Below are 18,499 nucleotides of genomic sequence, written 5' to 3' on the forward strand. Positions count from 1 at the left end.
TAACAAACATTCCTGAGCAGTCTACTCAGAGGAGACCTCAAAAGTCCCCGGCCATTTGAAGACGGAGCTGAATTTCCAAATTCTGTATACAAGTTTTAAAGACCAAGATGTTGGAAGTATTTTAAGCTTCGAATGGTTTCTCTATCTTGTAATTTGTAGGAGGAGTAGCATTTTGCAGAAGACATGGAAAATGTTTAATATCTTTAATATTATAATATTTGCAATTATTATTGACGGTTTCCGGGAATGTCCTGAATGAGCTGAATCTTTTGATGTTTGAATGGTTTGAATCGGCCCATGCATTCTGAAGATATGCTGAGCCAAAAAACGTACAGAATAATAATAATAATATTGCCTAGCAACGGCAATCAAACTAACAAGAGTTTGGTTGCTGGACAACCAAACTAATAAAGACGTAGAAGAACAAGTACAATGGCGTGAGAGAACTCTCTGGGAAAATAATATGGACGTAGACTTACCGCTAGCAGTTCAATGTCCGGGCTGCACACACGCTCCTTTACCGTAACGTGTCCCGGGCTGCACCACCGGTTGTTCACGTAGAGCGCAAGTCCCCGTCCTTTCTTCCTGCCGCTCTCGGTGCAGTTCCTGTCCGCCCGTACCAACTGAAAGCTGGCTAAACTCACGATAGAGTCCGGTATGTTTTCGTGCAGCCACGTCTCTGTAAAGCACATTACACGAAACACACACTCGCTCTTTGTGAGATGTTAACTCTTCCATCTTATTACCCAGTGACCTAACATTACCCATGACGATAGAAGGAAGATACGGCTTGTACCTTCTTTTCCTCAGCTGTCTTCTTTTGCCCCCTCTGCTTCCGCGTTGTTTCCTTCTTAGCTCTTTGGGGATTTCGGGGGTGTAAACAATGGAGCCCTGGCGTGTTTCCGTCACAGCCGAGACGCGGCATGATAAAAGTGCTCCAAAAGCGATGAAGAAAGTCCGAAAAAGACGCATTATTGCTGTGCCTGACCGCTTATACTTCGATTTAGTACGAAGTAGAGTGTTTAGAGTAGAAATAAATTACGAAAAACAACTTAATACACCCGCGGTGTGCGGAGCTTCTCTGGCTGGCTGCTACCTCGAGGCCGCGCCGGAAACAATTATTTGTCATTTTCAAAAAAGTTACTAATTGCTGTAAAGAGCAAACTAAATAAATTTTATTTAAAAAACTTATTGGACTGAAAGGACCAAACCACATGTACTAAGTGACAAGCTTTGAGTATGGGAGGCTGGGTATGGTTAATTCTGTATATTACAGTGGTTGTTTATACTACCTGAGTATATTGTATATTTACTCTGAATATAAAGTAAACAAAAACGTAAAAGTGTAGTATTACTACTACTACTACTACTACTACTAATAACCTCCAAGGTTTTAGGACTGACAAAATGTGCATATATATTTCTAAGCAGGCCTGTGTTTGTGTTTCAGCCAGACAACATTTGTATGTATTAGGATCATTTGTAGTAGACAGATAAGAAAGGAAATCGTCTTTGGATCCTGGAATCAAAACATGAGCAACAGAGAAACTTAGAACTAATGCTTAACATCTGAAATACCTTATTATTATTATAAGCCATATTATGTCTTCTCCCCATTAAAAACTTAACTCTAAATGTGACTGCAGTCTGCATGTGATAAAATATTTTTCACTCTTTTGCACTTCCAGGGGTAAAACAGTAGATGGCGCCACCATTCAATTTATGATCAGAAGATTTTTTTTTCTTTTTTTGCTGCACCTGCACCAGAGTTTTTAACTGTCTTTACACAGACCTAACAGTGATAAAATTATTACTCTGGGATGGCTGAAACCTTCTTTTATTGTGTCAAATGAATTATTGTTGTATTGTAATGCAGAGGGACATCAATTTAACCATCAGCAGGCTCTTGTAGACCACATGTCAGTACAAAGAGTAGTGGTAGTTGTTGGATATACTATGTAGTTAAGCATTTTATACAACTCTGTTTGGATGTTGGTTATATTTTTATGTTTTATTTAACGGCTGCTTTTACCCTCTTCAATGAGATGTTGACACTGACAGAACATTGTGGCCTGCCTAAGTTTTTTTTTTCATTTTAACTGAATGTTTAACTAAATTACATGAAATATCTGCATCCTAGGTATGAGAGGCTAAAGCCTGGGTTCCATATCTGTGCACGAGGTTGAACACAAAGTAATTGAGCTGTCAGGAGGAAGTCATAACAGTGAAGAGAGCTAAAGGTCAAAATGACTAAAGTTTGCATGAGATGTGAGAGAAGAGTACGTGAAAGAGAATTACAGTTTTTTTACAGCAGCTGGCACATATGAAGCCTTTATCTCTGCTGTGAGCGCATCGACGAGGAGACACAGGGGTCATTAAAAACAGAGCGATTGAGGAAGCAGGGCCATCCAGTGAAAACATGTGGAGGATGTGTGTTTCACTGCTGATAGAGCTGAATGAGCAGACTCTGCTCTCATTAAAGCATTCAAGGAATTTGGGGTATTTATATTGTTTTGGCAGGTTGTTAAAAGTTTTTTTTTTACACTAAATAAGAACAAAAGCTTAGAAGCAGTCACACAGACTCTTGGTATAATCACAGAGGAAGTGATTTTGACTCCCTTGATCTCTTTAAAGCTACAGTACTGATGGTTTATCGCCCCCTTTCTGTCAGTGAGAGTAACTACACAAATGCTTTAGATAAAAGCATTTGATTGGTGACAGAATATGGTGTAACACCAGGGCTGAGATAAGAGTTACACAATTTGAGCTTGGACCTAAAAACAATAATCAATTTCTTTTTTGATCTGTAGCGTCAAAAACTTTTCCTAAACACTTTACCCTGTTTGCCAGGGCAAGAATGATAGTAACCAAAATTTAATTCTCTAATAATCTATTAAAAAAGACTTGGATGTATGAATTACCTCATATATTCATCTGGTTTCATTTCATTACACCATAAATCTATCTTTATTGATCATTTAGCTTCAGTTATCCACTGGTAACTTGTGGCTTTTGGTTGCTAGAAGCATCTTAATATACTCGTACCTATAAACCTATAATAAACATGTGACATTAATTAGAATAATACAAGAAAACAGATCAAAACGATTGATGTTTTTCCTTCACTAATGAAAGAAATGAGACATTGGGGCATCTGTCAATAGTCATGAAAGGAAAATGTTGTGGTTTGATCTCAATTATGTCTTTAACAGCAGAGTTGTAGTATAAACATATTGATTTGTGCAGCTTTAAAGGTAGGGTAGGAGATTTTAAAAACTCAGTGAGAGTCAGCCCCCAATCACATGGACGCACATTACCTGAAGACGAGCTGCGGTCTGTGACTTCGGCCATCATGCACGTACCTCTCTGGTGCGCGCAGAGCAGGAAGAGAGTGACAACCAGCCAATACTCCGCGCAGGGTCCACCCGGAGGATTGGCCGATGTTTTTAGTGTTTTATAGCTTCCACAGATGATTCTTCATTTTAATGCGAAACTGCTGAACTAATCGGTTGCTATCGGATTGTACAGAGAAGTTACACTAATTTAACAAAAAGTGCATCAGAATGAAATCTCCTACCCTACCTTTAAGAACACAAACTCACATTCATTTCATCTTATGAGTCTTCCTGAGAGCACGTCTCATCCTGAAACTTCCACCATCCTTTTTGTATTGTTGTCACACTGACAATGAATATGCTGAACAACCGGTCGTGTTCACAGCGCTCAGACTCTCCAGAGATACTCGCAGATATGAAAGTGAGAAGACCCCGACTGGTGGAAGTTAATTATGGTAATAAAATGAGAGGTGGCCGGTGGGACTGAACATCGCAGCTCTGTCTGCTTTGGCTTTTTGTAGCTCCTCTGCTGGTTGCTTCATAATTGTGAGCTGTATGAGATGCAGACAGAACAGAACTACACTACAGAACCAGAACGATGCCCTTCTGTTTCTCTTGGATGAGTAATTTAAGCTTATGTTTCCTTAAGGAGAACAATACACTTTTAAAAATGTGCTAAAATCAGCTAAATGTGCTCCTTAGGCTATAATTGCCCTACATTGCACTTTACCCAAGAGGATGTTGTCTGTTGTATTCCTGATAAACACCAACAACAGGCACACTGCTTAATTTGTTTTGTTTGTTTACAACTGCTACTTTTTCCCAGCAGAAGTGTCTTTGTACTGCACACAAGTCATAAGAGGTCGTTCAGGGAGGATGATGGACAGGTAGAGTGCTCTAACATCATGTAGCAGGATTCACATCTCGAGTCCTGTATGTGATTAGTTTAAGGCAAAAAAAGCACTTTGGTGAAAGTCCAGTCAAGTAAAAAGTCAAATCAATTTTGTCTATATGGCCCAGAATCACAATTTGCCTCTGAGGGCTGCTCAGTCTGCAGTTACAGCACTAAGAGCCTCAACCGTTTGATGGCTGACTTGGTTCAACAAAAAAATAAAAAAATAAAGTCGTCATAATACTGAGTCACATAATCTCTACTGTGCAGACCTGGTGAGAGGACAGATCAAACTGCTGCTCTGCATTTTTACCCAGACATACACATATGTCAATATGTCCTCATAAGAACACACCACAGTTAGTGGATAGTTACAGTTAAGGAACATATGGACCTACTGCCCGAAGTCCTCCAATCACAGGACGGATACAGCCGCAAAAGTCCAAGTAAGTAGGCTAGGATGGTGTGGGTGCAGGCACCATGCCCCTGGGTTTTGTGATTGTGGTTGGGTTTAAGGTTAGTCATCAAAAAGAGGTTAAGGGTTTAGGTTAAAAAATACGTTACTGTTGCACGGGTGCTATTTTTGGCAACGATTGGAGCGAGTCCCTGACCTTGTGACCACACAGAGATGTGCATACATGTTAGATTTCTAAGTCATATCAACATCTTGTTATGTTTTCCTGGGGAGGACGGTCTGGATATGCAGCTCTCCAAACATCTCTCCACACTAGCCAGTGAAAGTCGTCTGTATTTTTCAAACTCAGTGGAGATACTCAGCATATTGATGTTCACTTATTGCTCCGTAAGTGAATCAGAAACACCACATCTTTAGCTTTACCTGACAACTTCAGCTGTTACAGGTGCTAATGACTCACATGATTTGCAAAATAAGAAGTATTTTAGGTCAGTTGGTAATTTCATAAAGCAAACTTTTAGAAGAAGTAGAAATGGTAAATGATCTTCGCTGGTGCGTTTCAGCCATGCTACACACCTCTTTGCAATATTTCTGTTTCTCACAAACAGCTGTTGTGTGTCCCTTTCATCGTCCTCCTGCTCTCTATACCCACCCGCCCCCCTTCGGGAGTTCAAAGGCAGGGTCACGGTCTGCATTTGAACTCAAGTTCTAGCGGCAATCACGGTCAAAGGTCGGCCCCAGACACTGCCAACTAAGGGTCACAAACTAAAGCCTTGCTGCTTGACCTTTGTAGCACATTGCATGGTAATACTGGTGGAAGGCCACAGGAGCAGGAGGGGTAATGTTGAAAATGACTCTGTTTCAAAAGACAGTTACAGACGCACACAGGAGTAAATCAGTGTGAATATGGGCAGTTATGTCTGTGTGGAATGAATGATTTACAAGGCTAAGGGTCCATAAACAAAGCTGGAAAACCGAGACACTCGAGAATGACACTGGGTGAAAGACACTCGGGGTGACGGTCAGAGTTCAGGGCAGACAGCAGCTGTGTTATATTGTATTGTTCTGCAGAGGTCAGGGTCTGGGCGCCAACAATAAACAGAATGTTCAATAGAAGCTGCATGTAGCAGTTAAATGACATACATGCATAAGCAGTTGTCAATAAAAGATAAGTACGTTATGTAATACAGTTTAATGGGCTGTAGATCCTTTTATCTGTGTCACAAATGCCCATGTAACAGCTAAAGTGGGCCATTAAAACCTGTAAAACAGAGCAAAATATAAGGCTCATGTATGTTGTTGACCTCAGCAGTGGCAGTTCAATCAGGAAGCACTTAGATAAGAGGGAAGACTGAAAGAGCACCTGCTTCTTCAACATAGTAAGTTAGAGCTGAGATGTTACATGTGATTCTTTTCAGCCGCTCTTTCACACACAGACATGTTAGAGAGTAACTCAGGTTATTCTCTACAGGTACAATTTACAGAGGGTCCTACACACCTCACTCATGCAGGCTGTCCTGTATGTGACTATAAATGTACAAGCGTTTTATACAAATCTGGAGAAATTGATCGGTAACCTTGGGGGCCAGAGACATGAAGCCCATGCAGAAAACCTCTAACCCTAAAAAGAAGAGGAGAGAATCCACAGTGGATCATGCTGTGGGCTCCCCAGCAGAGTAGGCTTTGGTCCCGGGGTAAGACTGCTTTGCTGCTGTGACAAATCCAGCATTCAAGGTTGCAGCCCCCACATCTGAGACACAACTGGAGAGTGTGATGTATGTGACTGTCTTCTTTGGCAGGCTTTAAACATGTGCGTGGTGACTGACTGCTGGGTTTGTTGTTTCAGAGGTTCAGCCAAATGTAACTGTACAATATGACACTTTGGCATTTACAGTACCTGCAGAGATCTGATGGTATGGCACACGGCAGTAAAAAAATCAGCCTCAACAATTAGAAGAACAGCTGCTACATGGATCAGAGTGTTTTTTTTATTAAACGGTGACCTGGAAGAAAAAAACGTCTTCACTTTCTTTACTTATCGTGTGTGTGTGTGTGCTCTCCAAGGTCGTACCTTGACTTAATTATCATATATATTTACTCCACTATTGCTGTCAGAGGTAAATTGGAAACTTTCAGGTATCAAGAGAAATCCGCTTTATAACAACATAAATATAAGTACAACTTTACAGGTGTCAGACCGCCTGTGCACGTCGATAGGACTTGATATCTCGCTGTGCACAACTTCAAAAATCTCCTCTGTCTCTTTTTATGAATGTTGCACCTCTATGATTACATTTTCGATTTAAAAAACAAAAAATCAATGAGTGATTATGGCTTTAACCTGGATTCACCTCATCGCGTCCTTCATTAATAAAGTGAAAGCACCCACATCTTGTGTGTCTGTTTAATTTGTGGGAGTGGGTTTGTGGCTGTGGAAGTGGGCTACTGAGAGGGGGGGTGTTGCTCGCCTGTGAGAGGCCTATCTGTAGCGTTGCCCAAGCAGGGAAGAGGGAAGAAGGAGGAGGAAGAGGAAGGCGGGAGGGTGGTGCTGAAGGAGGGGTGGAGAAAGATGGACATAAAAACAACAAAGGGCAGCAGGGGGTGATAATCCCACCTAATGCCCCCTGTCTGCCCCATGTCTGCTGTGGCTCTCTGGTGAGTGGCAGATTGAGTGCACTCATGCAAAAGGTTACTTGGGTGATCAAGTGCTCTTCTCAGGGGTGAGGTGGGCAGCGGAGGCTGGCTGTCTCCAGGCACCCGCCGTGCGCCTGCGTTTGTTCAGAGCAGCGACAGCAGCCGTCGTTTTTCCGCTGCTGATTCAGCAGATCTGGGCCTGCCGTGTCATCAGTGTTCATGTATTATGTAACAGGGCCGGTGCTGTGTGGACAGGAAATGCTCCCAGATGGGGACACACTTTGACACGACACCAGGGTCAGTCAGAGAAGCTATAGTGTAGTGGGAATGGGCTCCATTTTTACAGAATTATTGAAGCTTCCCGTTATCCCCTATTAAAACAACAACGAAGTTCACAGAAGTTATGTCATAAAACTGGGACTGTAGTTCATTATGAACGTGCACATACATACACAGCTGGGACAAGATTTACCTGCTCTGTAGGTACATACATGCACAGTGGAGCAGCGTCCACAGGGTCATATATTAGCCTTAATGCAATAGTAGCGTATTAGGTCAAGGTTAAGCACATATTTTGTAGTTGTCTTAAAGGTCGGGTAGGAGATTTCATTCTGATGCACTTTTTGTTAAATTAGTGTAACTTCTCTTTACAATCCGATAGCAAACAATTAGTTCGGCAGTTTCACATTAAAACGAAGAATATGAATCATCTGTGGAAGCTATAAAACGCTAAAAACATCAGCCAATCCTCCGGGTGGACCCTGCACGGAGTATTGGCTGGTTGTCACTCTCTTCCTGCTCTGCGCACACCAGAGAGGTACGTGCATGATGGCCGAAGTCACAGACCGCAGCTCGTCTTCAGGTAATGCGCGTCCATGTGATTGGGAGGCGTGGCTTCGGGGTGAGCTCCGAGAGAAAGGGGCGTGTGTTTACTTTCAAAATCTGGCTGACTCTCACTGAGTTTTCAAAATCTCCTACCCTCCCTTTAATACTGCACAGGTACAGCGTTGGTCTGTAACTCTAACAGCATACCATACTGGAACTTAAATATGTACATGTAGGATGACTGTGAAATTGTTTAACTGCATTCATTCTGCACAAATTAAACCAAACCAAAACATGGCACCATAGGAGTAGGTGAAACAACATGGCTCTTAAAATGCCTTCTGAACACACAGCTATCACTTGTCTATCAACTATCACAAACTAATAATGTCAGCATCTGAAACTAGATTTCACATTTTCCAAAAATGTGATGATTGTTGCTTTTATGTGTTTGTTAAACAGCTCATATTGCGCCCAGAGGACATGAACTCACTCAGCAAAGCGATGATTCCCATTAGCACATGAACTGCAGAGGTAACCTTTATTAAAACCACTTCACCGCTTACAATTGTTGTCACATTTCTGGCTCATCTACACGACTGCTGTAATAATAATAAAAAAAAAACACCTTTTTTGTGGATATGTAAATGAGCCGCCGCACTGAGAGCTGACGTACCAACTCGGGGGTTTTAAACGCCTCCTGTGAGATAGATAAGGCAGTTTTTAGCTGAGGGATCTGAGTTGGCAACAATCTTCACTGGACACCATTCAAGTTGTGTTTAATCTGCTCGTGTGAACTCCGCCGCCGTGGCCATCTGCTCTCAGCTTCGAAAGCATCAGCGCAGTTCAGTGAATTATTCAAATTACTCACATCAATCAATACCAGATATCTCTCAGAATACAAGTGGATCTGGATGGTTTTCTGTTTTCGCTCATTCAAAACAAAGCAGAATTCAGCCTTTTGATATTAATATTAATACATTAGCTTTATCATATGAGACCTGAATGATCGTGGCATGTTTAAATCAGCTCAAGCAAAGTGAAAAAGATCAAATAAAGCCGGATTCATAACATCAAACTCAAACTTTACATGCAGTCATTCACACACCCACCAGAAACAGTAAAGCACAGGTTCCTTTCCTTTGCCTTAAAACTCTGACCAGCACTCAGGTGTTTGTACAGTCAGCTGGGGCCCCTAAATTAATGACCCTGTTTATTTCAGTTACAACGCATAAAACAAAACTGACTGGTTTTTAGCCAGTATGCAGCCAACAAGTACACTGCTGGTGCTGACTCCTGGTTGGACCACATGGACTCAGTCACAGCCAGCAGAGCTGCCTGGACACACTTACCCTGCTCTCCTGCTAAGCTGACTAATATTCAACAGCAAAGTAAACAAACAAACTGATGTGATGCCTCACAGTTAAGGCTAGACGAGCACTATTTAGATGCTCAGCATTATATTTAATCTTTATATTCTGGTCCCCTTACAAAGAGGAGTTTTCTCCTCTTCCTCCACACTCTGAAGGAAAGGCAAAGGTGGAATCAGATGGGAAAACGTTGGTCACTCCTGTAGTTTAGGGAACCTGCCTGGCCCCAAGCAGTTGCTTGCTGGCCTCTTCCAGAGCTGTCATCATTCTGGTGAGGATCAGCTTCTTGGAGTTTCTTTGTCTGGCTACCAAAAAAACAGCTTTGCTTCTATTATCCTTGTGCTCTGACTGAAGGCATGTGCTGCTCTTTTTCTCATACGCTGGCAGTTTTCCTTGAGATGAGCAGTGAGTGACCTTGTGTGATGAGGTGAGGCTGTGCAGAGTCAGGGGAGCTGTAGATTCTCACTCCGGCCACGACTCTGTGACTTTGGATCGTAACTCCAGAGAAGGAACAGCAAAAACATTACGGCTGTGTCCTTGATTTGGTAGCTCATCTCCACCCAGGGCAGCACATCGGCCGCCGTGCTGTGGCACTTTATTGTGGATCGAAGCTGCTCAAGTTTAATGTGTTTGTGGCTGTCGCGGGTCTGACGAAGGGTGCAATACATAACACAGGAGTAATGGAGGAGGACAAGCCAATCAATAGCCTGAGAGGCTGTTTGACCCGCGCTTTAAAATGACAAATTTCCAGCCTTGCATCACTGAAAGCGTTTCTCTGCCTCCAGCTGAAGCCAACAACAGCCTGGAGGGATGGCGTGCAAAAATACCCCGAGTGTTGGCTGCCTGTCAGGGTGGAAGAGTCTGACTTTCACTGGCGTGCCTTCCAGCTGACTTGTGTGTGAAATCTCCATTTCAGGTTCAATCTCCAAAAGGCCAAACTGGCAGTAAGAGTCTTGTAAGTAAAGACCGGGGCGTCACCTGTGAAAAGAGGCTTTTGTAGGAGCAGCCTCCTGTTTCCTGGCAGATAAAGCACATCTGCTTTAGCTGGAGATAACACCGTGCATATACGCTCACAGAGCTGCTGCTCTCACTCTCACGTTCACCTTTTCTTTACCTTTCCTGCTCATTCATATCTATTTCTGTAATTCCCTCTTGCTGAAGCACTCCCTCTGTCCCAGCTGCATACTTTCTTATGCTTTGCTCTCATTTCTCCCCTCATCTCAGTCTTTTCCCAACCTGCCCAAGCACCAGCTGCTCCACACACACACACACACCAGCCCTCTCTCTTACAGTGTGTGTGTTGTTTGTCCTCAAGTGGCCTGTCCTGGAGATTACCCTGCCCTCTGACAGGGTTCAGCTTCTGGGATTAGACTGCTAACCCCACAGGTCACACATGTGTGTGTGTGTGTTTGTTGGGGGAGGGGAGCCGTTTGTGGGAAGAAGCTGTTGAGCATCGTGCTGAATCTGCAGCCTCTGATTCAGATCAGCTTGCATTGATTCTAGGCCTTCCTCATCATCCTCACCCTCCTCTTGTCTGCCACCTTGCACCTCCTCTGATTCTTATTTCTTTTTTTTTAGTGTCAGCTGTGACACCTGTGATGTGATGGGAACCCAGCAGTAAACTCTGTCCTCATCACACACCATGAAGTGTCAATCAACACTCCAACCTGAAGATGTAATTGTAATTCTGGTCTTTCTGGAGATTTTATCTCTTTAAATAATCAGCTGCAGAAAAGCTTAATATTAGAGAATAATTTTAATGATACAGATGTTTTAAAACACTGTGATACGATGCATCACAATGCATATATTCACCAAACTTTGTTTTTTTTTTTACTTTACTTTAAAATATGAGCAGACTGTGGCGTCTTAAATCAGCTTGTTGATGCAAACCAGCTGCCAGAACCTCTGTGAGTTATTGTTCAGTCAGCTGATGGTGTTGCAGCACCCCCCCCCCTCCCCCAGCTCGTTCATAGAGGCCATCATTGTGTGTTGTGTGTGTGTGTTTGCTCAAGGGCATCTGGATAAACGCCTCATAGGGAGCTACCTGCGGCTATTCAGCTCGCTGAATGAAAGATGATTATTTGTAGACAGTTAATAATGAGTGTGTGGCTCGCTGTGTGTCTTCTTAAGAAGCTAGGAAAAAAATAATTTACAATTACAATGAAATATTCTTCTCCCACGTTTTGTACTTACGCACACACTTAATCATTTATCATTTCCTTATTTCCTCCCAAGCAACATTTTTTCCAATGTTCCTCATGCTTACATGGTAATGAGATGTCCACAGCAGGAACTGGTCAAAGATGTGTGTGTGTGTGAAGTGAAGCACACAGCACCTGCACCACCCAGCGCTTTCACACTGGAACATGCAAACATCTGGCTTTTTTCAACAGAGGGGAAGGGGTTAATTCCCTGGTTCAAATGCCTCTGCAGTAGCTTGTGCCCAGTGTGACTTTTATGCCATCTCGGTCATAAATCCCATCTGTCTCCAATTCAAGCATCACTACGACCACAGGCTGCATGTACAGATGGAGGATGTGACTTCTACCCGGCTTCCTGAGCGCAGATTTTAAGGTTCAGACTGACAGACTGACTGTGACCGTTGCCATCTTTGCAGTGCCTGGTCCTACCCAACACATTCAAAGGGAAAGGCTTACAGGAATTTAAATAATTTGTTAGAAAAAAACTTCTCCTAGGCATCGTTTCACCTGCACATACATCGATGGAGGTGCCAGCAGAGGGCTGTGTTCTTGTAGTATTTGTGGACATCAGTTAAAACATCTACTGCTCTCTGACAATGGACTGAAAGATTTGACAAACAAATGGGCCTGTGTGGATTTTTCATTTAATGATCAAGTAAGCCACACAGTCTCTCATGGGTTAAAACGGAGGCACAGGCAAGCAGAACACGGCAGCCTTAATAAATTCCCTCCTGGGCCGCAGCCACAGTGGAGCACATATTAGCAATATCAAGTGTATTTTTTTAAAAAACAACATGAAGTGTCCTGATGTGAAGCGACAGTCGCCTCTTCTCTCTTTTCCTGCTTCACACCTTTTTAGTTTCAGTATCGATTAAAGAGGTAAATTCAGTGTGCAAACACTGCAGAATCAACGCAGGATATGTTTAAATTGCACATGGATGGACACATGGACTCACAGACTGTCACTATGTGTATGTTCGCACAGCTCTCTTCTTCTTCTTCTTCTTCTGTTTCCCATATATTTCATATTTTCCAATTTATCCAACAGTATCAAAGTTAAAATGTTGCAGAAAATGAAGATGATTCTGAATCCGAGCTGAAGTAATTTTAAAGGTAGGGTAGGAGATTTTGAAAACTCAGTGAGAGTCAGCCAGATTTCAAAAGTAAACACACGCCCCTTTCTCTCGGAGGTCACCCCGAAGCCCCGCCTCCCAATCACATGGACGCACATTACGTGAAGACGAGCTGCGGTCTGTGACTTCGGCCATCATGCACGTACCTCTCTGGTGCGCGCAGAGCAGGAAGAGAGTGACAACCAGCCAATACTCCGCGCAGGGTCCACCCGGAGGATTGGCTGATGTTTTTAGCGTTTTATAGCTTCCACAGATGATTCATATTCTTTGTTTTAATGCGAAACTACCAAAGTAATTGGTTGCTATCGGATTGTAAAGAGAAGTTACACTAATTTAACAAAAAGTGCATCAGAATGAAATCTCCTACCCGACCTTTAAACCATTTATTTATATGTTGGAATTATTGTTTTTGAGGACGTGGAATCATTTAAGCACTTGATTTTTTTTCCCTTTTTTGCTTCATATGTAAGCACAGAAGTAGAGCAGGGGACACACATAGAGGAGAGGGGACGTGTCAGATGAAATAAAAGCAGCATCATTGATTTGACAAACAGGACAGAGCCAGAGCCATTGATTAGAAAATCCAGTATTAATGACTTTGCTCAGCACAGTACACAGTGTTATTGCTGCAGAGTCACAAGAGGCATGGGATCAGACAAAAGCAAGCACAGTGTGGTTTGAATGTCTTTCAGTATCAATACAACATATCTAATATACAGATAAAACTATAAAATTACAGTCCGATGGGAATTATTATTAAGATTTTAAATTAAATTGGACCATCGGTGTGACGCTTCACACTGAGCGCTGCCTGTAAATATGAGTGTAAATGCAGATTCCTGGTGTGTGACAGGGGATGGAGGCAGAGGGAGGGTGGAGTGTGAAGGAGGAGGGAGGAGGTGTGAAGGTGGTATTGGGTTGGAGGTGGGGGAGGGGTGGGGTGGGGTTTGGTTGGAGAAGCTCATTCATCAAGTCATTACGGGAGGTGGCTCCGGTGGTATTTCAGCCTGTCCATCAGTGGAGGAGGAGGTGGATGGGGAGACATTCCCAGAGGAGGACCGGAGCTCTCGGCTGTCCCGCCTCCATCTTTCTTTCTCTCCCTCGCTCTCTGCCGCCACCACCACCACCACCACCACCCCTCCCACTCCCCCATGGATGTCCCTATCCCCTCTTTCCCCTCTGACAGCTCACCTTCTGACTGCTATTACTCCCCCCTTCTTCTTCCTCTCCTCCATCACACTGACTTCCACTTTATCTGCCCCCTCTATTACATCTTCCATCCCTCTCCAATTCTCATCTCTAACACACACACACACACACACACACACACACACACACACACCATTCTCAGTACTTCCCTCACTCTCTTCCTTTTTTTTTACATTTCTCCCGGGAGCCAGCCCTTGACTCTCAGATGTCCCTTGCATGCCAAAAATTACTATTGACATTTCAATTCAGTGGTTTTTTTTCTCCCACTGCTCTCTGCTGATGCCTTATAGCAGGAGGACATTTACATGTCAATGGGCCAGACAAAAGAGAGGCAGAGTGTGCCCACTCCCGTGTCCTGAAGACTGTGGCTGTAACACTGAATTTGTGGCTTTTGTGGTGATGAGGAGGCTTTGTGTGCCGGCTCTCTGGATTAGTAAATGGATTATTAATATATGAAGAAACACTTTGCTGGCATTTTCCTGCAGCTTCACACAGCATCAAACTCACAGGTACAGAGGTGATGTCATAGCGGAAACACAAAGGGTAAATGGCAGTAGCTTTACATACAAACTAACAAGGGTTAACGGAACACTAAAAGATCTGGTTTTAAACTGTATAGTAGGTCTGCAACATCATTAAAAACCCACAACAACCCAGGCACCTGCTGCTCGGCCATATTGCAAACACCTACTAGAACAAGATGCTGAATTTAATACTGGCTACCATAGAAAACAATGTTAATGGCAATACATATCATTTACAATGTAATTAAACTTGCTATTTTGAGTGCATGAATGTGGTAACTTAAGAGTGTAGAGTAAGGGTGTACTGAAGGCACTCAAAAAGCTGGCAGCCATCTTGGCACAAGGGGAAGGGGAAGGAACTCATTTTCTCTGAGCAGAAGAAGCTGCAGCTGCAGATGGAAGAGCTGGTTTGATTTAAAACTAATAAGCAATGATTCAAAGGGAGCAAGTATAAGATCAGTTGATCCGCCTGTCAAATGTCGCCATTTCCACTGACTGCAAAGCTGGTTTGATTTAAAGCACAACTAGCTTGTTAAAAAAGCCACATATGTAAACACATTGTGCATCAACATGTACAACCTGAAGTATCCAACATAAGATGCAGCAGAAGAGTGAAGCGCTCGTTCTTCCAGAAGGAGTAAAAGCCACTGCTCCTCCACAGACAGCCCAACTGGGCCATATCTGCTATTTGGCCTGCAACACCTCAATAAACTCCCAAAAGAAGTGGAGGAGGTGGCTGGGGAGAGGTCTGGGCTTCCCTGCGTATAGGCTGCTGCCCCTGTGCCCCGACCCCAGATAAACAGAGGCAAATGAATGGACAAAAGAACAGAAGATCCAATCAGGAAGAGATGGTTGGCTGAATCTCAGTACAGTTAGAATGTAAAGGAAGAAGAAGTGTAACCCGTCGATTTCTGCGTTGCGGTTATGCGTGGAACTTGACACACACATTTAGGGAGCAATTATTTATTCTGACAATAACAGAAGACAACAATGATGGAGTTAACAACTCCAGCTCCTCTCACACAGGAAAACTGTACAAAAGGGGAGAGGCGGAAGGGTCACCATCATTTTATAACAGGCACCACAGAAGAAGAAATGTGAGGTGGAGTCCCTAAATTTTAGCTGGACCTGAATTAAAGCTGAACACCAGAAATTATACAGATGCGTGTGTAACAAAACACATTTTTGTGTAATTATAACAAACAGTATTTAGGACCTGGTTACAGAAGGGTACCAGCTTTCCACAAGTTCTCGGTTTAATGGAGCACTGTGAGTGCTGAGTGTTAAAGTTATACAAGGTTACATTCGAGGGACAGAACAGGGGGTTTAAAGATGCTGATTTCTGGTTGAGGATAAGTGGGGGATGGGCTATTGTGGTCCAAACTTCTGCATGTGTTCCTTTCATTTTAACTCGAGTAAGGCTCATGAGACTTTCTATAGTGTCTGGACATTTTTGTGTTTATGCATGCAAGAGCAGCTGTTTGCATGTTTTTTTTTTGAGAATACGTGCAGGCTTTTCAGACATGCATCTTCATTTCTAAAGCCCTGTGAGGTATCACCACCTGACGGGTCCCGAGACGCCGAGGCTCCCGCCTCACTGTGATTATCTTAAAGGAGATGCATTGCATATGTAAATGTCCTGTTTTGGAGAGAGCTGGCTGCTGTTCAAGCAAAGGGAGGAAAAAAAAGCCCCTCAGCATTGATCTGCCCTTCTGCATTTAGTTTGGGTTAAGTGTTCAGCTTCCATTAGGGCCAAATTCATGCAGGGGTTTGTATAATTATGCCAGAGTCAATCCCCATTACTCCTTAGCACTATCGAGCAGCTGCTTACTTTAATAAAAACACATGTCAGATTCAGGGAGAAGAGCTGCTGTGTGTATCTTTGTGCCCATGTGTGCGTGCATATTCTGGTGTTTGCACATAATTTGAATGGATGCTCACAGGAAGGAGGCATTAAAAGCAACTAACCAATTGCAGAAGCAGCGAGAAGGCCTTGTGCACCAAATGTTCTGTCAACTCCACAATCCTTTCAATCAGTGCAAAAAACAACTCTTTCAACATTTGTCTTTCTCCGTCTCCCCCAGGACATGGTTCCGCTTCTCTTTCTGCTTACTTGGAGACCATCAATCTGCAGCTTCTCCCTGCTGCCATTCTTTCATCATTTCAGGTTTTTTTTTTCTTCCAATGAGAGCTTTCAAGGCTGACCTTTGTGCCCTTGGAAAGAACTGCTGCGGGTAACAAAGACCGCCAGCCAATCACAGTGTGGTCCGGGTGGCCTTGGGTGTGTGAGTCTTATTTTTAATGACATAAGAAAGCCTGAAATGGATTTTAGGGTCACTGGTGATAACTACACATGTGCACTAACATGCCAGCACATGCTCACATGACGCTTGTATTCACGCTTTATTAAACATTTATTTTACTCTTATTAAGAATTTAAAGCTACAGCAAAGTGCTTTTGTCACCCCCCCTTGTGGCTGTGAGAGCAATTACATATACAATGTTGACATTTAATCTACCTAAATAATGAACCCCCCTACTGCCCTTTGTTTCAAAGCTAGTACATAAAATAAGCAGCATTTGCTGATTGACTCCAACACATCCTCACAAAAAATGCATGGTTACATTTATGCTAACGGAACATATGGATGTATCACCCAACATACAACATTATGTCACTTTTATGGAAAATATGAGAGGTTTTGCCCAACGACATATGATCGTGGGACTGAAACAGCCGCAAAGGTCCAAGTAAGGAGGCAGGTTGTGGATGGTGGGGACACATGCAATGCTCAGACTCACTCAGGTGTTCGAAGTTCGATCCCCCCGACACTGCAAGCTGTTTTGTTTTTCATTGTGGTTGGGTTTGGCATAAAAACAGGATACACACATTTTACAAGGAATATGTTACGATAGGCTGACTGCTTCCTTTTTAGTCATTCTGTCTCTGAGTGCAACAACGCCCTCGTGTATTTAAACTGCAGCTTCCTTCACCTTTTAATAAATGCTAAAAGCAACTGGCTAATATTTGGTTTTACTCTCTCATAGATCTCAGAGAACACAGGACTAGAGGAACGGACTGGCTTTCCTGCTGTTTTTTTGTCTAATCTATGCTAAGGACTGACAGGAAGTAAACACTAAAATAAATGTCACACATTGACGCATCATTCTGCAAAACACACACAAAAAGATGAGGTTCAGTGCGGGTTCACCAGCTTTTAGAGATGATGCTGCCTTTTCTCGAATAGCTGATCCTTCACAATACCCCTGAATAGCTGCTGTGGTATTAGAGCTTGCATTGTGTGTTCTCATGAATATTGAGAATGGACAGATGGACTTCTTGGGTCTCTCTTCTTGGATCGTCTTTTCTCAACACATTAACTAGACTTACTATATAATTCTAACGAAGCAGAACGCCCCCTACAGGCTGGAAACAACACTGTGTGAATCACTCCAAGAGGTAGAAGACTCAGAAGTTAAAAATACATTTCTGAGGATCCAAACTGCTGTTCCAAGAGGATTATGGACTCCCGAGCTGTCCTCTGGGTTTATCTGTTGTCATGTAGAACCGGGGAATTCTGACAGGGGACAGACATTTTATGCATGCAGTTTTAGGAGATTCAACAGTGAGTGTCTCTGTGATTATACTGATGCAGAGGAACAGAGGGAATACACTTCTGCTGCTGCTGCTGCTGATGATGATGATGATGAGAGGGGGAACTTGGATGTTTTATAGATGGAACTAGGACAGAGAGCGTGCAGACAGGCTGCTGGGTGCAGTATACGCAGAGTGGGTGGAGTTCAGCGAAGTATTTATGTGTCAGAGAGACTTTTTTTTGGTGGAGAATCACATTAAAAGTAACGTGCAGAGCTGCTTGTGTCGGGTTTTCATCCTGATGATGACTCCCGTTTCCAGTGACAATCCTAAATAAGCGAGATGAAGATAAATAAAGTCGCG

This window comes from Parambassis ranga, chromosome 3 (assembly GCF_900634625.1).
Source record: "Parambassis ranga chromosome 3, fParRan2.1, whole genome shotgun sequence".
NCBI classification, from domain to species: Eukaryota; Metazoa; Chordata; class Actinopteri; family Ambassidae; genus Parambassis; species Parambassis ranga.